Raw genomic sequence first — 26,270 nt, 5'->3', positions numbered from 1 at the left:
GGCCGTTAGAGCGCTGGTCATTAGAGCACTGGTTGTTAGAGCGCTGACCGGTAGAGCACTGATCCTAAGAGCGCTGACCGTTAGAGCGCTGGTCAGTAGAGCGCTGAGCAATAGAGCACTGGCCGTTAGAGCGCTGACTGTTAGATCGCTGGCTGTTACAGCGCTGGTCATTAGAGCGCTGGTTGTTAGAGCGCTGACCATAAGAGCGCTGACGTTAGAGCACTGGTCATTAGAGCGCTGACCATTAGAGCATTGGCCGTTAGAGCGCTGAGCATTAGAGCGCTGAGTGTTATTGAGCTGACTGTTAGAGCGCTGGGCGTTAGAGCGCTGGGCGTTAGAGCGCTGACAGTTAGAGCGCTGGTCATTAGAGCCCTGACCGTTAGAACGCTGACCATTTGTAGCGCTGGACGGTAAAGCGCTGGTCATTAGAGCGCTGACTGTTAGAGCGCTGGCCGTTAGAGCGCTGGTCGTTGGAGCGCTGACCGTTAGAGCGCTGGCTGTTAGAGCGCTGACCATTAGAGCGCTGGCTGTTAGAGCGCTGACCGTTAGAGCGTTGACCATTAGAGCGCTGGTCATTAGAGCGCTGAATGTTAGAGTGCTGACCGTTAGAGCAATGGGCGTTAGAGCGTTGACCGTTAGAGCGCTGGTCATTAGAGCGCTGACCGTTAGAGCGCTGGTAGTTAGAGCGCTGACCGTTAGAGCGCTGACCATAAGAGCACTGGGCATTAGAGCGCTGACCGTTAGAGCGCTGGTCATTAGAGTGCTGAATGTTGGAGCATTGGTCAGTAGAGCGCTGAGCGTTAGAGCACTGGCCGTTAGAGCATTGGCCGTTAGATCGCTGGCCGTTAGAGCGCTGGTCATTAGAGCACTGGTTGTTAGAGCGCTGACCGGTAGAGCACTGATCCTAAGAGCGCTGACCGTTAGAGCGCTGGTCAGTAGAGCGCTGAGCAATAGAGCACTGGCCGTTAGAGCGCTGACTGTTAGATCGCTGGCTGTTACAGCGCTGGTCATTAGAGCGCTGGTTGTTAGAGCGCTGACCATAAGAGCGCTGACGTTAGAGCACTGGTCATTAGAGCGCTGACCATTAGAGCACTGGCCGTTAGAGCGCTGAGCATTAGAGCGCTGAGTGTTATTGAGCTGACTGTTAGAGCGCTGACAGTTAGAGCGCTGGTCGTTGGAGCGCTGGTCATTAGACCCCTGACCGTTCGAGCGCTGGTCTTTAAAACCCTGGCCTTTAGAGCGCTGGCTGTTATGACGCTGACCGTTAGAGCGCTGACCGTTAGAGCGCTGGGCGTTAGAGTGCTGACCGTTCGAGCGCTGGTCATTAAAGCCCTGGACTTTAGAGCACTGGCCGTTAGAGCGCTGGCCATTAGAGCGCTGGCCGTTAGTGCGCTGGGCGTTAGAGCGCTGACTGTTACAGCGCTGGCCGATAGAGCGCTGACCGTTAGAGCGCTGGGCGTTAGAGCGCTGGTCGTTAGAGCGCAGACTGTTAGAGCGCTGGCCGTTAGAGCGCTGGTCGTTAGAGCACTGGCCATTAGAGCGCTGACCGTTAGAGCGCTGGGCGTTAGAGCGCTGACAGTTAGAGCGCTGGTCGTTAGAGCGCTGGTCATTAGACCCCTGACCGTTCGAGCGCTGGTCTTTAAAGCCCTGGCCTTTAGAGCGCGGGCCGTTAGAGCGCTGGCCGTTAGAGCGCTGGTCATTAGATCCCTGACCATTAGAGCGCTGACCGTTAGAGCGCTGGGCGTTAGAGCGCTGGTCGTTAGAGCGCTGACTGTTAGAGCGCTGGCCGATAGAGCGCTGGCCGTTAGAGCGCTGGCCGTTAGTGCGCTGACCGTTAGAGCGCTGTCCGTTAGAGCGTTGGGCGTTAGAGCGCTGGTCGGTAGATCGCAGACTGTTAGAGCGCTGGTCGTTAGAGCGCTGACTGTTAGAGCGCTGGCCGATACAGCGCTGGCCGTTAGAGCGCTGGCCTTTAGAGCGCTGGCCGTTAGTGTGCTGACTGTTAGAGCGCTGATCGTTAGAGCGCTGGCCGTTAGAGCGCTGACCGTTAGTGCGCTGGGCGTTTGTGCTCTGACTGTTAGAGCGCTGACCGTTAGTGCGCTGGTCGTTAGAGCGCTGATCGTTAGAGCGCTGACTGTTACAGCGCTGGTCGTTAGAGCGCTGGTCGTTAGAGTGCTGATCGTTAGAGCGCTGACTGTTACAGCGCTGACCGTTAGAGCGCTGACTGTTACAGCGCTGACCGTTAGAGCGCTGGCCGTTAGAGCACTGGCCGTGAGTGCGCTGACCGTTAGAGCGCTGACCGTTAGAGCGCTGGTCGTTTGAGCACTGGCCCTTAGAGCGCTGGTCATTAGAGCCCTGACCGTTAGAGCGCTGACCGTTCGAGCACTGGCCCTTAGAGCGCTGGTCATTAGACCGCTGACCGTTCGAGCGCTGGTCATTAAAGCCCTGGCCTTTAGAGCGCTGGCCGTTAGAGCGCTGGCCGTTAGAGCGCTGGTCATTAGATCCCTGACCATTAGAGCGCTGACCGTTAGAGCGCTGTGCGTTAGAGCGCTGGTCGTTAGAGCGCTGACTGTTAGAGCGCTGGCCGATAGAGCGCTGGCCGTTAGAGCGCTGGCCGTTAGTGCGCTGACCGTTAGAGCGCTGTCCGTTAGAGCGTTGGGCGTTAGAGCGCTGGTCGTTAGAGCGCAGACTGTTAGAGCCCTGGCCGTTAGAGCGCTGGCCGTTAGAGCACTGGCTATTCGAGCGCTGGTCATTAGAGCGCTGGTCGTTAGAGCGCTGGGCGTTAGAGCGCTGGTCGTTAGAGCGCTGGGCATTAGAGCGCTGGTCGTTAGAGCGCTGACAATTAGAGCGCTGACCGTTAGAGCGCTGGTTGTTAGAGCGCTGACCGTTAGAGCGCGGGCCGTTAGAGTGCTGGCCGTTAGAGCACTGATCGTTAGAGCCCTGACCGTGAGAGCACTGGTCGTTAAAGCCCTGGCCTTTAGAGCGCTGGTCGTAAGAGCGCTGGCCATTAGAGCGCTGGTCATTAGAGCCTTGACCGTTAGAGCGCTGACCATTAGAGCGCTGACCATTAGAGCGCTTGGTGTTAGAACGCTGGTCATTAGAGCGCAGACTGTTAGAGCGCTGACTGTTAGAGCGCTGGTCATTAGAGCACTGGCCATTAGAGCGCTGGCCGTTAGTGCGCTGGGCGTTAGAGCGCTGGGCGTTAGAGCGCTGACCATTAGAGCGCTGACTGTTAGAGTGCTGACCGTTGAGCGCTGGGCATCAGACCGCTGACCGTTAGAGCGTTGGCCGTTAGAGTGCTGTCCGTTAGAGCACTGACCATTAGAACCCTGACCGTGAGAGCGCTATCCGTTAGAGCGCTGGCCATTAGAGCACTGGCCGTTAGAGCGCTGACTGTTAGAGCGCTAATAGTTAGAGCGCTGACCATTAGAGTGCTGACCGTTAGAGCGCTGGGCTTTAGAACTCTGACCGTTAGAGCGCTAACCGTTAGAGCGCTGACCGTTAGAGTGCTGACAGTTAGAGCGCTGGCCGTTGAGCACTGGCCGTTAGAGCGCTGGTCATTAGACTCCTGACCGTTCGATCACTGGTCGTTAAAGCCCTGGCCGTTAGAGCGCTGGCCATTAGTGTGCTGACCGTTAGAGCGCTGATCGTTAGAGCGCTGGCCATTAGAGCGCTGGCCGTTTGTGCGCTGGGCGTTAGTGCGCTGATCGTTAGAGCACTGGCTGTTAGAGCGCTGGCCGTTAGTGCGCTGGGCGTTAGAGCGCTGATTGTTAGAGCGCTGGGCATTAGAGTGCTGGCCGTTAGAGCGCTGACCATTAGAGCCCTGACCGTGAGAGCGCTGGTCGTTAAAGCCCTGGCCTTTAGAGCGCTGGCCGTAAGAGCGCTGGCCATTAGAGCGCTGGTCATTAGAGCCCTGACCGTTAGAGCGCTGACCGTTAGAGCGCTGAACGTTAGTGCGCTGGGCATTAGAGCGCTGATCGTTAGAGCACTGACCTATAGAGCGCTGGCCGTTAGAGCGCTGGCCGTTAGTGCGCTGGTCATTAGAGCGCAGACTGTTAGAGCGCTGACCGTTAGAGCGCTGGTCGTTAGAGCGCTGGCCATTAGAGCGCTGGCCGTTAGTGCGCTGGGCGTTAGAGCGCTGACAGTTAGAGCGCTGGGCTTTAGAACGCTGACTGTTAGAGCGCTGACCATTAGAGCGCTGACCGTTAGAGTGCTGACCGTTGAGCGCTGGGCATCAGACCGCTGACCGTTAGAGCGCTGGCCGTTAGAGTACTGTCCGTTAGAGCACTGACCATTAGAACCCTGACCGTGAGAGCGCTATCCGTTAGAACGATGGCCGTTAGAGCGCTGGACGTTAGAGCGCTGACTGTTAGAGCGCTGGTCATTAGAGCGCTGGCCATTAGAGCGCTGGCCGTTAGTGCGCTGGGCGTTAGAGCGCTGGGCGTTAGAGCGCTGGTCATTAGAGCGCAAACTGTTAGAGCACTGATCGTTAGAGCGCTGGGCATTAGAACGCTGACTGTTAGAGCGCTGACCATTAGAGCGCTGACTGTTAGAGTGCTGACCGTTGAGCACTGGGCATCAGACCGCTGACCGTTAGAGCGCTGGCCGTTAGAGTGCTGTCCGTTAGAGCACTGACCATTAGAACCCTGACCGTGAGAGCGCTATCCGTTAGAGCGCTGGCCATTAGAGCACTGGCCGTTAGAGCGCTGACTGTTAGAGCGCTAATAGTTAGAGCGCTGACCATTAGAGTGCTGACCGTTAGAGCGCTGGGCTTTAGAACTCTGACCGTTAGAGCGTTAACCGTTAGAGCGCTGACCGTTAGAGTGCTGACAGTTAGAGCGCTGGCCGTTGAGCACTGGCCGTTAGAGCGCTGGTCATTAGACTCCTGACCGTTCGATCACTGGTCGTTAAAGCCCTGGCCGTTAGAGCGCTGGCCATTAGTGTGCTGACCGTTAGAGCGCTGATCGTTAGAGCGCTGGCCATTAGAGCGCTGGCCGTTAGTGCGCTGGGCGTTAGTGCTCTGACTGTTAGAGCGCTGACCGTTAGTGCGCTGGGCGTTAGAGCGCTGATTGTTAGAGCGCTGGGCATTAGAGTGCTGGCCGTTAGAGTGCTGGCCGTTAGAGCGCTGACCATTAGAGCCCTGACCGTGAGAGCGCTGGTCGTTAAAGCCCTGGCCTTTAGAGCGCTGGCCGTAAGAGCGCTGGCCATTAGAGCGCTGGTCATTAGAGCCCTGACCGTTAGAGCGCTGACCGTTAGAGCGCTGAACGTTAGTGCGCTGGGCATTAGAGCGCTGATCGTTAGAGCACTGACCTATAGAGCGCTGGCCGTTAGAGCGCTGGCCGTTAGTGCGCTGACCGTTAGAGCGCTGACTGTTAGAGCGCTGGGCGTTAGAGCGCTGGTCATTAGAGCGCAGACTGTTAGAGCGCTGACCGTTAGAGCGCTGGTCATTAGAGCGCTGGCCATTAGAGCGCTGGCCGTTAGTGCGCTGGGCGTTAGAGCGCTGACAGTTAGAGCGCTGGGCTTTAGAACGCTGACTGTTAGAGCGCTGACCATTAGAGCGCTGACCGTTAGAGTGCTGACCGTTGAGCGCTGGGCATCAGACCGCTGACCGTTAGAGCGCTGGCCGTTAGAGTACTGTCCGTTAGAGCACTGACCATTAGAACCCTGACCGTGAGAGCGCTATCCGTTAGAACGATGGCCGTTAGAGCGCTGAACGTTAGAGCGCTGACTGTTAGAGCGCTGATCGTTAGAGCGCTGACCATTAGAGTGCTGACCGTTAGAGCGCTGGGCTTTAGAACTCTGACCATTAGAGCGCTGGGCTTTAGAACGCTGACTGTTAGAGTGCTGACCGTTAGAGTGCTGGGCTTTAGAACTCTGACCGTTAGAGCGCTGACCGTTAGAGCGCTGGTCGTTAGAGCACTGGCCGTTAGAGCGCTGGTCATTAGACTCCTGACCGTTCGAGCGCTGGTCGTTAAAGCCCTGGCCTTGAGAGCGCTGGCCGTTACAGTGCTGACTGTTAGAGCGCTGGCTGTTAGTGCGCTGACCGTTAGAGCACTGACCGTTAGAGCGCTGATTGTTAGAGCACTGGCTGTTAGAGCGCTGGCCGTTAGTGTGCTGGGCGTTAGTTCGCTGACAGTTAGAGCACTGACAGTTAGAGCGCTGGGCTTTAGAACGCTGACCGTTAGAGCGCTGATTGTTAGAGCGCTGGGCGTTAGAGCGCTGACAGTTAGAGCACTGACAGTTAGAGCGCTGGGCTTTAGAACGCTGACCGTTAGAGCGCTGATTGTTAGAGCGCTGGCCGTCAGAGCGCTGGCCGTTAGAGCGCTGGTCATTAGAGACCTGACCGTTAGAGCGCTGGTCGTTAGAGCCCTGACTGTTAGAACGCTGACCATTAGAGCGCTGGGCGGTAAAGCGCTGGTCATTAGAGCGCTGACTGTTAGAGCGCTGGCCGTTAGAGCGCTGGTCGTTGGAGCGCTGACCGTTAGAGCGCTGGCTGTTAGAGCGCTGACCATTAGAGCGCTGGCTGTTAGAGCGCTGACCGTTAGAGCGCTGACCATTAGAGCGCTGGTCATTAGAGCGCTGAATGTTAGAGTGCTGACCGTTAGAGCAATGGGCGTTAGAGCATTGACCGTTAGAGCGCTGGTCATTAGAGCGCTGACCGTTAGAGCACTGGTCGTTAGAGCGCTGACCGTTAGAGCGCTGACCGTTAGAGCGCTGACCATAAGAGCACTGGGCATTAGAGCGCTGACCGTTAGAGCGCTGGTCATTAGAGTGCTGAACGTTGGAGCATTGGTCAGTAGAGCGCTGAGTGTTAGAGCACTGGCCGTTAGAGTATTGGCCGTTAGATCGCTGGCCATTAGAGCGCTGGTCATTAGAGCACTGGTTGTTAGAGCGCTGACCGGTAGAGCACTGATCCTAAGAGCGCTGAACGTTAGAGCGCTGGTCAGTAGAGCGCTGAGCAATAGAGCACTGGCCGTTAGAGCACTGACTGATAGATCGCTGGCTGTTACAGCGCTGGTCATTAGAGCGCTGGTTGTTAGAGCGCTGACCATAAGGTCGCTGACGTTAGAGCACTGATCATTAGAGCGCTGACCATTAGAGCACTGGCCGTTAGAGCGCTGAGCATTAGAGCGCTGAGTGTTATTGAGCTGACTGTTAGAGCGCTGGGCGTTAGAGCGCTGACCGTTAGAGCGCTGGGATTTAGAATGCTGACCTTTAGAGCGCTGACCGTTAGAGCACTGACCGTTAGAGTGCTGACCGTTTGAGCGCTGGGAGTCAGACCGCTGACCGTTAGAGCGCTGGCCATTAGAGTGCTGGCCGTTAGAGCGCTGACCGTTAGAACCCTGACCGTTAGAGCGCTATCCGTTAGATCGCTGGCCGTTAGAGTGCTGGCCGTCAGAGCGCTGACTGTTAGAGCGCTGATCATTAGAGCGCTGGTCTTTAGAACGCTGACCATTAGAGTGCTGACCGTTAGAGCGCTGGGCTTTAGAACGCTGACCGTTAGAGCGTTGACCGTTAGAGCGCTGACCGTTAGAGTGCTGACAGTTAGAGCGCTGGTCGTTAGAGCACTGGGCGTTAGCGCGCTGGTCATTAGACCCCTGGCCATTCGAGCACTTGTCATTAAAGCCCTGGCCTTTAGAGCGCTGGCCGTTAGAGCACTGGTCGTTAGAGCGCTGGTCATTAGAGCCCTAACCATGAGAGTGCTGACCGTTAGAGCGCTGGTCGTTAGAGCACTGGTCGTTAGAGCGCTGACTGTTAGAGCGCTGGCCGATAGAGCGCTGGCCGTTAGAGCGCTGGCCGTTAGAGTGCTGACAGTTAGAGCGCTGACCGTTAGAGCGCTGACCGTTAGAGTGCTGGCCGTCAGAGCGCTGACCGTTAGAGCGCTGGTCATTAGAGACCTGACCATTAGAGCGCTGGTCGTTAGAGCCCTGACCGTTAGAACGCTGACCATTAGAGCGCTGGGCGGTAAAGCGCTGGTCATTAGAGCGCTGACTGTTAGAGCGCTGGCCGTTAGAGCGCTGGTCGTTGGAGCGCTGACCGTTAGAGCGCTGGCTGTTAGAGCGCTGACCATTAGAGCGCTGGCTGTTAGAGCGCTGACCGTTAGAGCGCTGACCATTAGAGCGCTGGTCATTAGAGCGCTGAATGTTAGAGTGATGACCGTTAGAGCAATGGGCGTTAGAGCGTTGACCGTTAGAGCGCTGGTCATTAGAGCGCTGACCGTTAGAGCACTGGTCGTTAGAGCGCTGACCGTTAGAGCGCTGACCGTTAGAGCACTGACCATAAGAGCACTGGGCATTAGAGCGCTGACCGTTAGAGCGCTGGTCATTAGAGTGCTGAACGTTGGAGCATTGGTCAGTAGAGCGCTGAGCGTTAGAGAACTGGCCGTTAGAGTATTGGCTGTTAGATCGCTGGCCGTTAGAGCGCTGGTCATTAGAGCACTGGTTGTTAGAGCGCTGACCGGTAGAGCACTGATCCTAAGAGCGCTGACCGTTAGAGCGCTGGTCAGTAGAGCGCTGAGCAATAGAGCACTGGCCGTTAGAGCGCTGACTGATAGATCGCTGGCTGTTACAGCGCTGGTCAGTAGAGCGCTGGTTGTTAGAGCGCTGACCATAAGAGCGCTGACGTTAGAGCACTGGTCATTAGAGCGCTGACCATTAGAGCACTGGCCGTTAGAGCGCTGAGCATTAGAGCGTTGAGTGTTATTGAGCTGACTGTTAGAGCGCTGGGCGTTAGAGCGCTGACCGTTAGAGCGCTGGGATTTAGAATGCTGACCTTTAGAGCGCTGACCGTTAGAGCACTGACCATTAGAGTGCTGACCATTTGAGCGCTGGGCGTCAGACCGCTGACCGTTAGAGCACTGGCCATTAGAGTGCTGGCCGTTAGAGCGCTGACCGTTAGAACCCTGACCGTTAGAGCGCTATCTGTTAGATCGCTGGCCGTTAGAGTGCTGGCCGTCAGAGCGCTGACTGTTAGAGCGCTGATCATTAGAGCGCTGGGCTTTAGAACGCTGACCATTAGACTGCTGACCGTTAGAGCGCTGACTGTTAGAGCGTTGACCGTTAGAGCGCTGACCGTTAGAGTGCTGACAGTTAGAGCGCTGGTCGTTAGAGCACTGGGCGTTAGAGCGCTGGTCATTAGACCCCTGGCCATTCGAGCACTTGTCATTAAAGCCCTGGCCTTTAGAGCGCTGGCCGTTAGAGCACTGGTCGTTAGAGCGCTGGTCATTAGAGCCCTAACCATGAGAGTGCTGACCGTTAGAGCGCTGGTCGTTAGAGCACTGGGCGTTAGAGCGCTGGTCATTAGACCCCTGGCCATTCGAGCACTTGTCATTAAAGCCCTGGCCTTTAGAGCGCTGGCCGTTAGAGCACTGGTCGTTAGAGCGCTGGTCATTAGAGCCCTAACCATGAGAGTGCTGACCGTTAGAGCGCTGGTCGTTAGAGCACTGGTCGTTAGAGCGCTGACTGTTAGAGCGCTGGCCGATAGAGCGCTGGCCGTTAGAGCGCTGGCCGTTAGAGTGCTGACAGTTAGAGCGCTGACCGTTAGAGCGCTGACCGTTAGAGTGCTGGCCGTCAGAGCGCTGACCGTTAGAGCGCTGGTCATTAGAGACCTGACCATTAGAGCGCTGGTCGTTAGAGCCCTGACCGTTAGAACGCTGACCATTAGAGCGCTGGGCGGTAAAGCGCTGGTCATTAGAGCGCTGACTGTTAGAGCGCTGGCCGTTAGAGCGCTGGTCGTTGGAGCGCTGACCGTTAGAGCGCTGGCTGTTAGAGCGCTGACCATTAGAGCGCTGGCTGTTACAGCGCTGACCGTTAGAGCGCTGACCATTAGAGCGCTGGTCATTAGAGCGCTGAATGTTAGAGTGATGACCGTTAGAGCAATGGGCGTTAGAGCGTTGACCGTTAGAGCGCTGGTCATTAGAGCGCTGACCGTTAGAGCACTGGTCGTTAGAGCGCTGACCGTTAGAGCGCTGACCGTTAGAGCGCTGACCATAAGAGCACTGGGCATTAGAGCGCTGACCGTTAGAGCGCTGGTCATTAGAGTGCTGAACGTTGGAGCATTGGTCAGTAGAGCGCTGAGCGTTAGAGCACTGGCCGTTAGAGTATTGGCTGTTAGATCGCTGGCCGTTAGAGCGCTGGTCATTAGAGCACTGGTTGTTAGAGCGCTGACCGGTAGAGCACTGATCCTAAGAGCGCTGACCGTTAGAGCGCTGGTCAGTAGAGCGCTGAGCAATAGAGCACTGGCCGTTAGAGCGCTGACTGATAGATCGCTGGCTGTTACAGCGCTGGTCAGTAGAGCGCTGGTTGTTAGAGCGCTGACCATAAGAGCGCTGACGTTAGAGCACTGGTCATTAGAGCGCTGACCATTAGAGCACTGGCCGTTAGAGCGCTGAGCATTAGAGCGTTGAGTGTTATTGAGCTGACTGTTAGAGCGCTGGGCGTTAGAGCGCTGACCGTTAGAGCGCTGGGATTTAGAATGCTGACCTTTAGAGCGCTGACCGTTAGAGCACTGACCATTAGAGTGCTGACCATTTGAGCGCTGGGCGTCAGACCGCTGACCGTTAGAGCGCTGGCCATTAGAGTGCTGGCCGTTAGAGCGCTGACCGTTAGAACCCTGACCGTTAGAGCGCTATCTGTTAGATCGCTGGCCGTTAGAGTGCTGGCCGTCAGAGCGCTGACTGTTAGAGCGCTGATCATTAGAGCGCTGGGCTTTAGAACGCTGACCATTAGAGTGCTGACCATTAGAGCGCTGACTGTTAGAGCGTTGACCGTTAGAGCGCTGACCGTTAGAGTGCTGACAGTTAGAGCGCTGGTCGTTAGAGCACTGGGCGTTAGAGCGCTGGTCATTAGACCCCTGGCCATTCGAGCACTTGTCATTAAAGCCCTGGCCTTTAGAGCGCTGGCCGTTAGAGCACTGGTCGTTAGAGCACTGGTCATTAGAGCCCTAACCATGAGAGTGCTGACCGTTAGAGCGCTGGTCGTTAGAGCGCTGGTCGTTAGAGCGCTGACTGTTAGAGCGCTGGCTGTTAGAGCGCTGACCATTAGAGCGCTGGCTGTTAGAGCGCTGACCGTTAGAGCGCTGACCATTAGAGCGCTGGTCATTAGAGCGCTGAATGTTAGAGTGCTGACCGTTAGAGCAATGGGCGTTAGAGCGTTGACCGTTAGAGCGCTGACCGTTAGAGCACTGGTCATTGGAGCGCTGACCGTTAGAGCGCTGACCGTTAGAGCGCTGACCATAAGAGCACTGGGCATTAGAGCGCTGACCGTTAGAGCGCTGGTCATTAGAGTGCTGAACGTTGGAGCATTGGTCAGTAGAGCGCTGAGCGTTAGAGCACTGGCCGTTAGAGTATTGGCCGTTAGATCGCTGGCCGTTAGAGCGCTGGTCATTAGAGCACTGGTTGTTAGAGCGCTGACCGGTAGAGCACTGATCCTAAGAGCGCTGACCGTTAGAGCGCTGGTCAGTAGAGCGCTGAGCAATAGAGCACTGGCCGTTAGAGCGCTGACTGATAGATCGCTGGCTGTTACAGCGCTGGTCAGTAGAGCGCTGGTTGTTAGAGCGCTGACCATAAGAGCGCTGACGTTAGAGCACTGGTCATTAGAGCGCTGACCATTAGAGCACTGGCCGTTAGAGCGCTGAGCATTAGAGCGTTGAGTGTTATTGAGCTGACTGTTAGAGCACTGGGCGTTAGAGCGCTGACCGTTAGAGCGCTGGGATTTAGAATGCTGACCTTTAGAGCGCTGACCGTTAGAGCACTGACCGTTAGAGTGCTGACCGTTTGAGCGCTGGGCGTCAGACCGCTGACCGTTAGAGCGCTGGCCATTAGAGTGCTGGCCGTTAGAGCGCTGACCGTTAGAACCCTGCCCGTTAGAGCGCTATCTGTTAGATCGCTGGCCGTTAGAGTGCTGGCCGTCAGAGCGCTGACTGTTAGAGCGCTGATCATTAGAGCGCTGGGCTTTAGAATGCTGACCATTAGAGTGCTGACCGTTAGAGCGCTGGGCTTTAGAACGCTGACCGTTAGAGCGTTGACCATTAGAGCGCTGACCGTTAGAGTGCTGACAGTTTGAGCGCTGGTCGTTAGAGCACTGGGCGTTAGAGCGCTGGTCATTAGACCCCTGGCCATTCGAGCACTTGTCATTAAAGCCCTGGCCTTTAGAGCGCTGGCCGTTAGAGCACTGGTCGTTAGAGCGCTGGTCATTAGAGCCCTAACCATGAGAGTGCTGACCGTTAGAGCGCTGACAGTTAGAGCGCTGACAGTTAGAGCGCTGGTCGTTAGAGCACTGGCTGTTAGAGCGCTGGTCATTAGAGCCCTGGCCGTTAGAGCGCTAGCCGTTAGAGCACTGGCCATTAGATCACTGGTCAGTAGAGCCCTGACCATTAGAGTGCTGACCGTTAGAGCGCTGGTCATTAGAGCGCTGGGCGTTAGAGCGCTGGGCGTTAGAGCGCTGGGCGTTAGAGCGCTGACAGTTAGAGCGTTGGGCTTTAGCACACTGACCGTTAGAGCGCTGACCATTAGAGCGCTGACCGTTAGAGCGCTGACAGTTAGAGCGCTGACAGTTAGAGCGCTGGTCGTTAGAGCACTGGCCGTTAGAGCGCTGGTCATTAGAGCCCTGAATGTTAGAGCGCTGGTCATTAGAGCCCTGGCCGTTAGAGCGCTGGCCGTTAGAGCACTGGCCATTAGATCGCTGGTCATTAGAGCCCTGACCATTAGAGCGCTGACCATTAGAGCACTGGGCGTTAGAGCGCTGATCGTTAGAGCGCTGGGCGTTAGAGCGCTGGTCATTAGAGCCCTGAACGTTAGGGCGCTGGTCGTTAGAGCCCTGACCGTTAGATCGCTATCCGTTAGAGTGCTGACAGTTAGAGCACTGGTCATTAGAGCACTGGCCGTTAGAGCGCTGGTCATTAGACCCCTAACCATTCGAGCGCTGGTCATTAAAGCCCTGGCCTTTAGAGCGCTGGCCGTTAGAGCGCTGGCCGTTAGAGCGCTGGTCATTAGAGACCTGACCATTAGAGCGCTGACCGTTAGAGCGCTGGTCGTTAGAGCGCTGACTGTTAGAGCGCTGGCCGATAGAGCGCTGGCCGTTAGAGTGCTGGCCGTTAGTGCGCTGACCGTTAGAGCGCTGGCCGTTAGAGCGCTGGTCGTTAGATTGCTCACTGTTAGAGCGCTTAGCCATTAGAGCGCTGGTTGTTAGAGCGCTGGCCGTTAAAGCGCTGGCCGTTAGTGCGCTGGGCGTTAGAGCGCTGATCGTTAGAGCGCTGGGCGTTAGAGCGCTGACAGTTAGAGCACTGGGCTTTAGAACGCTGACCGTTAGAGCGCTGACCATTAAAGCGCTGGTCGTTAGAGCACTGGCCGTTAGAGCGCTGGGCATTAGAGCACTAGCCATTAGAGCGCTGGTCATTAGAGCCCTGACCATTAGAGCGCTGACCGTTAGAGTGCTGGGCGTTAGAGCGCTGACCGTTAGAGCGCTGGGCGTTAGAACGCAGACCGTTAGAGCACTGACCATTAGAGCGCAGACCGTTAGAGTGTTGGCCGTTAGAGCGCTGGTCATTAGAGCCCTGACCATTAGAGCGCTGACCGTTAGAGTGCTGGGCGTTAGAGCGCTGGTCATTAGAGCCCTGATCGTGAGAGCGCTGGTCATTAGAGCCCTGATCGTGAGAGCGCTGGTCGTTAGAGCCCTCGCCGTTAGAGCGCTGGCCGTTAGAGCATTGGCCATTACAGCGCTGGTCATTAGAGCCCTGACCATTAGAGCGCTGACCGTTAGAGCGCTGGGTGTTAGAGCGCTGGTCGTTAGAGCGCTGGGCGTTAGAGCGCTGGTCGTTAGAGCGCTGACCATTAGTGCGCTGACCGTTAGAGCGCTGGCCGTGAGAGTGCTGGCCGTTAGAGCGCGGACAATTAGAGCCCTGACCGTTAGAGTGCTGGGCATCAGAGCTCTGACCATTAGAGCGCTGGCCGTTAGAGTGCTGGCCGTTAGTGCGCTGACCATTTGAGCCCTGACTGTTAGAGCGCTGGTCGTTAAAGCCCTGGCCTTTAGAGCGCTGACCGTTAGAGTGCTGACAGTTAGAGTGCTGGTCGTTAGAGCACTGGCCATTAGAGCGCTGGTCATTAGACCCCAGACCGTTCGAGTGCTGGTCATTAAAGCCCTGGCCTTTAGAGCGCTGGCCGTTAGAGCGCTGGTCATGAGAGCCCTGACTGTTAGAGCGCTGACCGTTAGAGCGCTGGGCGTTAGAGCGCTGGTCGTTAGAGTGCTGACTGTTAGAGCGCTGGCCGATAGAGCGCTGGCCGTTAGAGCACTGGATGTTAGTGCACTGACCGTTAGAGCACTGACCGTTAGTGCGCTGGCCGTTAGAGCGCTGATCGCTAGAGCGCTGATCGTTATAGCGCTGGGCGTTAGAGCGCTGACAGTTAGAGCACTGGCCGATAGTGCGCTGGCCGTTAGAGCGCTGGCCGTTAGAGCGCTGTCTGTTAGAACGCTGGCCGTTAGTGCGCTGGGCGTTAGAGCGCTGACAGTTAGAGCGCTGACCATTAGAGCGCTGACCGTTAGAGTGCTGACAGTTAGAGTGCTGACAGTTAGAGCGCTGGTCGTTAGAGCGCTGGGCGTTAGAGCGCTGGTCATTAGAGCGCTGACCGTTAGAGCGCTGACCATTAGAGTGCTGGTCTTTAGAGCACTGACCGTAAGTGCGCTGGTCTTTAGAGCACTGACCATTAGAGTGCTGACCATTAGAGTGCTGGGCATCAGAGCGCTGACCATGAGAGCGCTGGTCGTTAGAGTGCTGGCCGTTAGAGCGCTGACCATTAGAGCCCTGACCGTTAGAGCGCTGGGCATCAGAGCGCTGACTGTTTGAGCGCTGGACGATAGCGTGCTGGCCGTTAGAGCGCTGACCATTAGAGCCCTGACCGTTAGAGCGCTGGTCGTTAAAGCCCTGGCCATTAGAGCGCTGGTCATTAGAGCCCTGACCGTTAGAGCGCTGACCGTGAGAGCGCTGGGCGTTAGAGCGCTGGTCATTAGAGCGCAGACTGTTAGAGCGCTGGCCGTTAGAGCGCTGGTTGTTAGAGCGCTGGCCATTAGAGCGCTGGCCGTTAGTGCGCTGGTTGTTAGAGCACTGATCGTTAGAGTGCTGGGCGTTAGAGCGCTGACCATTAGAGCGCTGACAGTTAGAGCGATGGGCTTTATAACGCTGACCGTTAGAGCGCTGACCATTAGAGCGCTGGTCATTGGACCCCTGACCGTTCGAGCACTGGTCATTAATGCCCTGGCCTTTAGAGCGCTGGGCGTTAGAGCGCTGGCCGTTAGAGCGCTGGTCATTAGAGCCCTGACTTTTAGAACCCTGACCGTTAGATCGCTGGTCGTTAGAGTGCTGACAGTTAGAGCACTGGTCATTAGAGCACTGGCCGTTAGAGCGCTGGTCATTAGACCCCTAACCATTCGAGCGCTGGTCATTAAAGCCCTGGCCTTTAGAGCGCTGGCCGTTAGAGACCTGACCATTAGAGCACTGACCGTTAGAGCGCTGGTCGTTAGAGCGCTGACTGTTAGAGCGCTGGCCGATAGAGCGCTGGCCGTTAGAGCGCTGGCCGTTAGAGCACTGGTCGTTAGAGTGCTCACTGTTAGAGTACTTAGCCATTAGAGCGCTGGTTGTTAGAGCGCTGGCCGTTAGTGCGCTGACCGTTAGAGCGCTGGCCGTTAGAGCGCTGGTCGTTAGAGTGCTCACTGTTAGAGCACTTAGCCATTAGAGCGCTGGTTGTTAGAGCGCTGGCCGTTAAAGCGCTGGCCGTTAGTGCGCTGGGCGTTAGAGCGCTGACAGTTAGAGCACTGGGCTTTAGAACGCTGACCGTTAGAGCGCTGACCATTAGAGCGCTGGTCGTTAGAGCACTGGCCGTTAGAGCGCTGGTCATTAGAGCACTAGCCATTAGAGCGCTGGTCATTAGAGCCCTGACCATTAGAGCGCTGACCGTTAGAGTGCTGGGCGTTAGAGCGCTGCCGGTTAGAGCGCTGGGCGTTAGAACGCAGACCGTTAGAGCACTGACCATTAGAGCGCAGACCGTTAGAGTGTTGGCCGTTAGAGCGCTGGTCATTAGAGCCCTGACCATTAGAGCGCTGACCGTTAGAGTGCTGGGCGTTAGAGCGCTGGTCATTAGAGCCCTGATCGTGAGAGCGCTGGTCATTAGAGCCCTCGCCGTTAGAGCGCTGGCCGTTAGAGCATTGGCCATTACAGCGCTGGTCATTAGAGCCCTGACCATTAGAGCGCTGACCGTTAGAGCGCTGGGTGTTAGAGCGCTGGTCGTTAGAGCACTGGGCGTTAGAGCGCTGGTCGTTAGAGCGCTGACCATTAGTGCGCTGACCGTTAGAGCGCTGGCCGTTAGAGTGCTGGCCGTTAGAGCGCGGACAATTAGAGCCCTGACCGTTAGAGTGCTGGGCATCAGAGCTCTGACCGTTAGAGCGCTGGCCGTTAGAGTGCTAGCCGTTAGAGCACTGGCCATTAGATCACTGGTCATTAGAGCCCTGACCATTAGAGTGCTGACCGTTAGAGCGCTGGTCGTTAGAGCGCTGGGCGTTAGAGCGCTGATCGTTAGAGCGCTGGGCGTTAGAGCGCTGACAGTTTGAGCGTTGGGCTTTAGCACACTGACCATTAGAGCGCTGACCGTTAGAGTGCTGACCGTTAGAGTGCTGACAGTTAGAGTGCTGACAGTTAGAGCGCTGGTCGTTAGAGCGCTGGGCGTTAGAGCGCTGGTCATTAGAGCACTGACCGTTAGAGCGCTGACCATTAGAGTGCTGGTCTTTAGAGCACTGACCGTTAGTGCGCTGGTCTTTAGAGCACTGACCATTAGAGTGCTGACCATTAGAGTGCTGGGCATCAGAGCGCTGACCATGAGAGCGCTGGCCGTTAGAGTGCTGGCCGTTAGAGCGCTGACCATTAGAGCCCTGACCGTTAGAGCGCTGGGCATCAGAGCGCTGACTGTTTGAGCGCTGGACGATAGCGTGCTGGCCGTTAGAGCGCTGACCATTAGAGCCCTGACCATTAGAGCGCTGGTCGTTAAAGCCCTGGCCATTAGAGCGCTGGTCATTAGAGCCCTGACCGTTAGAGCGCTGACCGTGAGAGCGCTGGGCGTTAGAGCGCTGGTCATTAGAGCGCAGACTGTTAGAGCGCTGGCCGTTAGAGCGCTGGTTGTTAGAGCGCTGGCCATTAGAGCGCTGGCCGTTAGTGCGCTGGGTGTTAGAGCACTGATCGTTAGAGTGCTGGGCGTTAGAGCGCTGACCATTAGAGCGCTGACAGTTAGAGCGATGGGCTTTATAACGCTGACCGTTAGAGCGCTGACCATTAGAGCGCTGGTCATTGGACCCCTGACCGTTCGAGCACTGGTCATTAATGCCCTGGCCTTTAGAGCGCTGGGCGTTAGAGTGCTGACAGTTAGAGCGCTGGTCATTAGAGCACTGGCCGTTAGAGCGCTGACAGTTAGAGCGCTGGTCGTTAGAGCGCTGGTCATTAGACCCCTGACCGTTCGAGCACTGGTCATTAAAGCCCTGGCCATTAGAGCGCTGGTCCTTAGAGCCCTGACCATTAGAGCGCTGACCGTTAGAGCGCTGGGCGTTAGAGCACTGGTCGTTAGAGCACTGACCATTAGAGCGATGACCGTTAGAGCGCTGGTCGTTAGAGCGCTGACCATTAGTGCGCTGGTCTTTAGAGCACTGACCATTAGAGTGCTGACCGTTAGAGCGCTGGGCATCAGAGCGCTGACTGTTAGAGCACTGGCCGTTAGAGCTCTCGCCGTTAGAGCGTTGGCCGTTAGAGCGCTGGGCATTAGAGCGCTGGTCGTTAGAGCGCTGACTGTTAGAGCGCTGGCCGTTAGAGCGCTGACCGTTAGAGCGCTGGCCGTTAGAGTGCTGGCCGTTAGAGCCCTGAATTTTAGAACCCTGACCGTTAGATCGCTATCCGTTAGAGTGCTGACAGTTAGAGCACTGGTCATTAGAGCACTGGCCGTTAGAGCGCTGGTCATTAGACCCCTAACCATTCGAGCGCTGGTCATTAAAGCCCTGGCCTTTAGAGCGCTGGCCGTTAGAGCGCTGGCCGTTAGAGCGCTGGTCATTAGAGACCTGACCATTAGAGCGCTGACCGTTAGAGCGCTGGTCGTTAGAGCGCTGACTGTTAGAGCGCTGGCCGATAGAGCGCTGGCCGTTAGAGTGCTGGCCGTTAGTGCGCTGACCGTTAGAGCGCTGGCCGTTAGAGCGCTGGTCGTTAGATTGCTCACTGTTAGAGCGCTTAGCCATTAGAGCGCTGGTTGTTAGAGCGCTGGCCGTTAAAGCGCTGGCCGTTAGTGCGCTGGGCGTTAGAGCGCTGATCGTTAGAGCGCTGGGCGTTAGAGCGCTGACAGTTAGAGCACTGGGCTTTAGAACGCTGACCGTTAGAGCGCTGACCATTAAAGCGCTGGTCGTTAGAGCACTGGCCGTTAGAGCGCTGGGCATTAGAGCACTAGCCATTAGAGCGCTGGTCATTAGAGCCCTGACCATTAGAGCGCTGACCGTTAGAGTGCTGGGCGTTAGAGCGCTGACCGTTAGAGCGCTGGGCGTTAGAACGCAGACCGTTAGAGCACTGACCATTAGAGCGCAGACCGTTAGAGTGTTGGCCGTTAGAGCGCTGGTCATTAGAGCCCTGACCATTAGAGCGCTGACCGTTAGAGTGCTGGGCGTTAGAGCGCTGGTCATTAGAGCCCTGATCGTGAGAGCGCTGGTCATTAGAGCCCTGATCGTGAGAGCGCTGGTCGTTAGAGCCCTCGCCGTTAGAGCGCTGGCCGTTAGAGCATTGGCCATTACAGCGCTGGTCATTAGAGCCCTGACCATTAGAGCGCTGACCGTTAGAGCGCTGGGTGTTAGAGCGCTGGTCGTTAGAGCGCTGGGCGTTAGAGCGCTGGTCGTTAGAGCGCTGACCATTAGTGCGCTGACCGTTAGAGCGCTGGCCGTGAGAGTGCTGGCCGTTAGAGCGCGGACAATTAGAGCCCTGACCGTTAGAGTGCTGGGCATCAGAGCTCTGACCATTAGAGCGCTGGCCGTTAGAGTGCTGGCCGTTAGTGCGCTGACCATTTGAGCCCTGACTGTTAGAGCGCTGGTCGTTAAAGCCCTGGCCTTTAGAGCGCTGACCGTTAGAGTGCTGACAGTTAGAGTGCTGGTCGTTAGAGCACTGGCCATTAGAGCGCTGGTCATTAGACCCCAGACCGTTCGAGTGCTGGTCATTAAAGCCCTGGCCTTTAGAGCGCTGGCCGTTAGAGCGCTGGTCATGAGAGCCCTGACTGTTAGAGCGCTGACCGTTAGAGCGCTGGGCGTTAGAGCGCTGGTCGTTAGAGTGCTGACTGTTAGAGCGCTGGCCGATAGAGCGCTGGCCGTTAGAGCACTGGATGTTAGTGCACTGACCGTTAGAGCACTGACCGTTAGTGCGCTGGCCGTTAGAGCGCTGATCGCTAGAGCGCTGATCGTTATAGCGCTGGGCGTTAGAGCGCTGACAGTTAGAGCACTGGCCGATAGTGCGCTGGCCGTTAGAGCGCTGGCCGTTAGAGCGCTGTCTGTTAGAACGCTGGCCGTTAGTGCGCTGGGCGTTAGAGCGCTGACAGTTAGAGCGCTGACCATTAGAGCGCTGACCGTTAGAGTGCTGACAGTTAGAGTGCTGACAGTTAGAGCGCTGGTCGTTAGAGCGCTGGGCGTTAGAGCGCTGGTCATTAGAGCGCTGACCGTTAGAGCGCTGACCATTAGAGTGCTGGTCTTTAGAGCACTGACCGTAAGTGCGCTGGTCTTTAGAGCACTGACCATTAGAGTGCTGACCATTAGAGTGCTGGGCATCAGAGCGCTGACCATGAGAGCGCTGGTCGTTAGAGTGCTGGCCGTTAGAGCGCTGACCATTAGAGCCCTGACCGTTAGAGCGCTGGGCATCAGAGCGCTGACTGTTTGAGCGCTGGACGATAGCGTGCTGGCCGTTAGAGCGCTGACCATTAGAGCCCTGACCGTTAGAGCGCTGGTCGTTAAAGCCCTGGCCATTAGAGCGCTGGTCATTAGAGCCCTGACCGTTAGAGCGCTGACCGTGAGAGCGCTGGGCGTTAGAGCGCTGGTCATTAGAGCGCAGACTGTTAGAGCGCTGGCCGTTAGAGCGCTGGTTGTTAGAGCGCTGGCCATTAGAGCGCTGGCCGTTAGTGCGCTGGTTGTTAGAGCACTGATCGTTAGAGTGCTGGGCGTTAGAGCGCTGACCATTAGAGCGCTGACAGTTAGAGCGATGGGCTTTATAACGCTGACCGTTAGAGCGCTGACCATTAGAGCGCTGGTCATTGGACCCCTGACCGTTCGAGCACTGGTCATTAATGCCCTGGCCTTTAGAGCGCTGGGCGTTAGAGCGCTGGCCGTTAGAGCGCTGGTCATTAGAGCCCTGACTTTTAGAACCCTGACCGTTAGATCGCTGGTCGTTAGAGTGCTGACAGTTAGAGCACTGGTCATTAGAGCACTGGCCGTTAGAGCGCTGGTCATTAGACCCCTAACCATTCGAGCGCTGGTCATTAAAGCCCTGGCCTTTAGAGCGCTGGCCGTTAGAGACCTGACCATTAGAGCACTGACCGTTAGAGCGCTGGTCGTTAGAGCGCTGACTGTTAGAGCGCTGGCCGATAGAGCGCTGGCCGTTAGAGCGCTGGCCGTTAGAGCACTGGTCGTTAGAGTGCTCACTGTTAGAGCACTTAGCCATTAGAGCGCTGGTTGTTAGAGCGCTGGCCGTTAGTGCGCTGACCGTTAGAGCGCTGGCCGTTAGAGCGCTGGTCGTTAGAGTGCTCACTGTTAGAGCACTTAGCCATTAGAGCGCTGGTTGTTAGAGCGCTGGCCGTTAAAGCGCTGGCCGTTAGTGCGCTGGGCGTTAGAGCGCTGACAGTTAGAGCACTGGGCTTTAGAACGCTGACCGTTAGAGCGCTGACCATTAGAGCGCTGGTCGTTAGAGCACTGGCCGTTAGAGCGCTGGTCATTAGAGCACTAGCCATTAGAGCGCTGGTCATTAGAGCCCTGACCATTAGAGCGCTGACCGTTAGAGTGCTGGGCGTTAGAGCGCTGACGGTTAGAGCGCTGGGCGTTAGAACGCAGACCGTTAGAGCACTGACCATTAGAGCGCAGACCGTTAGAGTGTTGGCCGTTAGAGCGCTGGTCATTAGAGCCCTGACCATTAGAGCGCTGACCGTTAGAGTGCTGGGCGTTAGAGCGCTGGTCATTAGAGCCCTGATCGTGAGAGCGCTGGTCATTAGAGCCCTCGCCGTTAGAGCGCTGGCCGTTAGAGCATTGGCCATTACAGCGCTGGTCATTAGAGCCCTGACCATTAGAGCGCTGACCGTTAGAGCGCTGGGTGTTAGAGCGCTGGTCGTTAGAGCACTGGGCGTTAGAGCGCTGGTCGTTAGAGCGCTGACCATTAGTGCGCTGACCGTTAGAGCGCTGGCCGTTAGAGTGCTGGCCGTTAGAGCGCGGACAATTAGAGCCCTGACCGTTAGAGTGCTGGGCATCAGAGCTCTGACCGTTAGAGCGCTGGCCGTTAGAGTGCTGGCCGTTAGTGCGCTGACCATTTGAGCCCTGACTGTTAGAGCGCTGGTCGTTAAAGCCCTGGCCTTTAGAGCGCTGACCGTTAGAGTGCTGACAGTTAGAGTGCTGGTCGTTAGAGCACTGGCCGTTAGAGCGCTGGTCATTAGACCCCTGACCGTTCGAGTGCTGGTCATTAAAGCCCTGGCCTTTAGAGCGCTGGCCGTTAGAGCGCTGGTCATGAGAGCCCTGACTGTTAGAGCGCTGACCGTTAGAGCGCTGGGCGTTAGAGCGCTGGTCGTTAGAGTGCTGACTGTTAGAGCGCTGGCCGATAGAGCACTGGCCGTTAGAGCACTGGACGTTAGTGCACTGACCGTTAGAGCACTGACCGTTAGTGCGCTGGCCGTTAGAGCGCTGATCGCTAGAGCGCTGATCGTTATAGCGCTGGGCGTTAGAGCGCTGACAGTTAGAGCACTGGCCGATAGAGCGCTGGCCGTTAGAGCACTGGCCGTTAGTGCGCTGACTGTTAGAGCACTGACCATTAGTGCGCTGGCCGTTAGAGCGCTGGCCGTTAGAGCGCTGTCTGTTAGAACGCTGGCCATTAGTGCGCTGGGCGTTAGAGCGCTGACAGTTAGAGCGCTGGGCTTTAGAACGCTGACCGTTAGAGCGCTGACCATTAGAGCGCTGACCGTTAGAGTGCTGACAGTTTGAGCGCTGACAGTTAGATCGCTGGTCGTTCGAGTACTGGCCATTAGAGCGCTGGCCCTTAGAGCACTGGCCATTAGAGTGCTGGTCATTAGAGCTCTGACCATTAGAGCACTGACCATTAGAGCGCTGGGCGTTAGAGCGCTGGTCGTTAGAGCGCTGGGCGTTAGAGCGCTGGTCGTTGGAGCGCTGACCATTAGAGCGCTGGTCGTTAGATCGATGACCATTAGTGCGCTGGTCTTTAGAGCACTGACCTTTAGAGCGCTGACCATTAGAGCGCTGACCGTTAGAGTGCTGACAGTTTGAGCGCTGACAGTTAGATCGCTGGTCGTTCGAGTACTGGCCGTTAGAGCGCTGGCCCTTAGAGCGCTGGTCAATAGAGCCCTGACCGTAAGAGCGCTGACCGTTAGAGCGCTGGTCATTAGAGCGCTGGCCGTTAGAGCGCTGATTGTTAGAGCGCTGGCCGATAGAGCGCTGGCCGTTAGAGCGCTGGCCATTAGTGCGCTGGGCATCAGAGCGCTGACCGTTAGAGCGCTGGCCGTTAGAGCGCTGGTCATTAGAGCCCTGACCGTTAGAGCGCTGACCGTTAGAGCGCTGGGCATTAGAGCGCTGGGCGTTAGAGCGCTGGTCGTTAGAGTGCTGACTGTTAGAGCGCTGGCCGATAGAGCACTGGCCGTTAGAGCACTGGACGTTAGTGCACTGACCGTTAGAGCACTGACCGTTAGTGCGCTGGCCGTTAGAGCGCTGATCGCTAGAGCGCTGATCGTTATAGCGCTGGGCGTTAGAGTGCTGACAGTTAGAGCGCTGGCCGTTAGAGCGCTGGTCATTAGAGCCCTGACCGTTAGAGCGCTGACCGTTAGAGCGCTGGGCATTAGAGCGCTGGGCGTTAGAGCACTGGCCATTAGAGTGCTGGTCATTAGAGCCCTGACCATTAGAGCACTGACCGTTAGAGCGCTGGGCATTAGAGCGCTGACCATTAGAGCACTGGGCGTTATAGCCCTGGCCGTTAGAGCGCTGGCCGTTAGAGCGCTGGTCATTAGAGACCTGACTGTTAGAGCGCTGGTCGTTAGAGCCCTGGCCCTAAGAGCGCTGGCCGTTAGAGCGCTGGTCATTAGAGCCCTGACCGTTAGAACGCTGACCATTAGAGCGCTGGGCGGTAGAGCGCTGGTCATTAGAGCGCTGACTGTTAGAGCGCTGGCCGTTGGAGCACTGGTCATTGGAGCGCTGACCGTTAGAGCACTGGCTGTTAGAGCGCTGACCATTAGAGCGCTGACCGTTAGAGCGCTGGTCATTAGAGCGCTGAATGTTAGAGCGCTGACCGTTAGAGCACTGGGCGTTAGAGCGCTGACCATTAGAGCGCTGGTCATTAGAGCGCTGACCATTAGAGCGCTGGTCGTTAGAGCACTGACCGTTAGAGCGCTGACCATAAGAGCACTGGGCGTTAGAGCGCTGACCATTAGAGCGCTGGTCATTAGAGCGCTGACCATTAGAGCGCTGGTCGTTAGAGCGCTGACCGTTAGAGCACTGACCGTTAGAGCGCTGACCATTAGAGTGCTGACGGTTGGAGCGCTGTTCGTTAGAGCCCTGGCCGTTAGAGCGCTGACCATTAGAGCGCTGGTCATGAGAGTGCTGACCATTAGAGCACTGACCATGAGATCCCTGACCATTAGAGCGTTGGTCATTAGCGCGCTGCCCGTTAGATCGCTGGCCGTTAGAGCACTGGTCATTAGAGCGCTGGTTGTTAGAGCGCTGACCGGTAGAGCACTGACCATAAGAGCGCTGACCGTTAGAGCATTGGTCAGTGGAGCGCTGAGCATTAGAGCACTGGCCGTTAGAGCGCTGGTCATTAGACCCCTAACCATTTGAGCGCTGGTCATTAAAGCCCTGGCCTTTAGAGCGCTGGCCATTAGAGCGCTGGCCGTTAGAGCGCTGGTCATTGGAGACCTGACCATTAGAGCGCTGACCGTTAGAGCGCTGGTCGTTAGAGCGCTGGCCGTTAGAGAGCTGGCCGTTAGTGCGCTGACCGTTAGAGCGCTGGCCGTTAGAGTGCTGGTCGTTAGAGTACTCACTGTTAGAGCGCTTAGCCATTAGAGCGCTGGTCGTTAGAGCGCTGGCCGTTAAAGCGCTGGCCGTTAGTGCGCTGGGCGTTAGAGCGCTGATCGTTAGAGCGCTGGGCGTTAGAGCGCTGACAGTTAGAGCACTGGGCTTTAGAACGCTGACCGTTAGAGCGCGGACCATTAGAGCGCTGGTCGTTAGAGCACTGGCCGTTAGAGCGCTGGTCATTAGAGCACTAGCCATTAGAGCGCTGGTCATTAGAGCCCTGACCATTAGAGCGCTGACCGTTAGAGTGCTGGGCGTTAGAGCGCTGACCATTAGAGCGCTGGGCGTTAGAACGCAGACCGTTAGAGCACTGACCATTAGAGCGCTGACCGTTAGAGTGTTGGCCGTTAGAGCGCAGGCCGTTAGAGCGCTGGTCATTAGAGCCCTGATCGTGAGAGCGCTGGTCGTTAGAGCCCTGGCTGTTAGAGCGCTGGCCGTTAGAGCATTGGCCATTACAGCGCTGGTCATTAGAGCCCTGACCATTAGAGCGCTGACCGTTAGAGCGCTGGGTGTTAGAGCGCTGGTCGTTAGAGCGCTGGGCGTTAGAGCGCTGGTCGTTAGAGCGCTGACCATTAGAGCGCTGACCGTTAGAGTGCTGGCCGTTAGAGTGCTGGCCGTTAGAGCGCGGACAATTAGAGCCCTGACCGTTAGAGCGCTGGGCATCAGAGCTCTGACCGTTAGAGTGCTGGCTGTTAGAGTGCTGGCCATTAGTGCGCTGACCATTTGAGCCCTGACTGTTAGAGCGCTGGTCGTTAAAGCCCTGGCCTTTAGAGCGCTGACCGTTAGAGTGCTGACAGTTAGAGTGCTGGTCGTTAGAGCACTGGCCGTTAGAGCGCTGGTCATTAGACCCCTGACCGTTCGAGTGCTGGTCATTAAAGCCCTGGCCTTTAGAGCGCTGGCCGTTAGAGCGCTGGTCATGAGAGCCCTGACCATTAGAGCGCTGACCGTTAGAGCGCTGGGCGTTAGAGCACTGGTCGTTAGTGCACTGACCGTTAGAGCACTGACCGTTAGTGCGCTAGCCATTAGAGCGCTGATCGCTAGAGCGCTGATCGTTATAGCGCTGGGTGTTAGAGCGCTGACAGTTAGAGCGCTGGCCGATAGAGCGCTGGCTGTTAGAGCACTGGCCGTTAGTGCGCTGACTGTTAGAGCACTGACCGTTAGAGCGCTGTCTGTTAGAACGCTGGCCGTTAGTGCGCTGGGCGTTAGAGCGCTGGCCGTTAGAGCGCTGTCTGTTAGAACGCTGGCCGTTAGTGCGCTGGGCGTTAGAGCGCTGACAGTTAGGGCGCTGGGCTTTAGAACGCTGACCGTTAGAGCGCTGACCATTAGAGCGCTGACCGTTAGAGTGCTGACAGTTTGAGCGCTGACAGTTAGATCGCTGGTCGTTCGAGTACTGGCCGTTAGAGCGCTGGCCCTTAGAGCACTGGCCATTAGAGCGCTGGTCATTAGAGCTCTGACCATTAGAGCACTGACCATTAGAGTGCTGGGCGTTAGAGCGCTGACCATTAGAGCGCTGACCGTTAGAGCGCTGGTCGTTAGATCGCTGACCATTAGTGCGCTGGTCTTTAGAGCACTGACCTTTAGAGTGCTGACCGTTAGAGCGCTGGGCATCAGAGCGCTGACCATTAGAGCGCTGGCCGTTAGAGTGCTGACAGTTTGAGCGCTGACAGTTAGATCGCTGGTCGTTCAAGTACTGGCCGTTAGAGCGCTGGCCCTTAGAGCGCTGGTCAATAGAGCCCTGACCGTAAGAGCGCTGACCGTTAGAGCGCTGGTCATTAGAGCGCTGGTCGTTAGAGCGCTGATTGTTAGATCGCTGGCCGATAGAGCGCTGGCCGTTAGAGCGCTGGCCATTAGTGCGCTGGGCATCAGAGCGCTGACCGTTAGAGCGCTGGCCGTTAGAGTGCTGGCCGTTAGAGCGCTGACCATTAGAGCCGTGACAGTTAGAGTGCTGGTCGTTAG

General features: G+C 56.6%; 1 protein-coding gene across 1 annotated transcript in view; it reads left to right on the top strand.

Annotated features, from left to right (window-relative positions):
- The window catches only part of cib2 (calcium and integrin binding family member 2), a 625,685-nt gene that overhangs the window by 207,402 nt on the left and 392,013 nt on the right, over positions 1–26,270 (top strand). The gene's annotated exons all lie outside the window — the stretch shown is intronic.

This window comes from Pristiophorus japonicus, chromosome 21 (assembly GCF_044704955.1).
Source record: "Pristiophorus japonicus isolate sPriJap1 chromosome 21, sPriJap1.hap1, whole genome shotgun sequence".
NCBI classification, from domain to species: domain Eukaryota; kingdom Metazoa; phylum Chordata; class Chondrichthyes; family Pristiophoridae; genus Pristiophorus; species Pristiophorus japonicus.
This window is presented reverse-complemented; position numbering and strand designations above follow the sequence as displayed.